Source organism: Colobus angolensis, unplaced genomic scaffold (genome assembly GCF_000951035.1).
Source record: "Colobus angolensis palliatus isolate OR3802 unplaced genomic scaffold, Cang.pa_1.0 Scaffold316, whole genome shotgun sequence".
NCBI classification, from domain to species: Eukaryota; Metazoa; Chordata; class Mammalia; order Primates; family Cercopithecidae; genus Colobus; species Colobus angolensis.
The window spans coordinates 382,153-382,362 of record NW_012116444.1 but is presented as its reverse complement, the minus strand read 5'-3'; positions in this window follow the sequence as shown (position 1 = coordinate 382,362).

Sequence of the window (210 nt, the reverse complement as noted above, 5' to 3'; positions counted from 1 at the left end):
GTTCTAGGGTACATGTGCACAACGTGCAGGTTTGTTACATATGTATACATGTGCCATGTTGGTGTGCTGCACCCATCAACTCGTCATTTACATCAGGTATATCTCTTAGTGGTATCCCTCCCCACTCCCCTGATGCCACAACAGGCCCCAGTGTGTGATGTTCCCCTTCCTGTGTCCAAGTGTTCTCATTGTAAATTGACCATTGTCAAG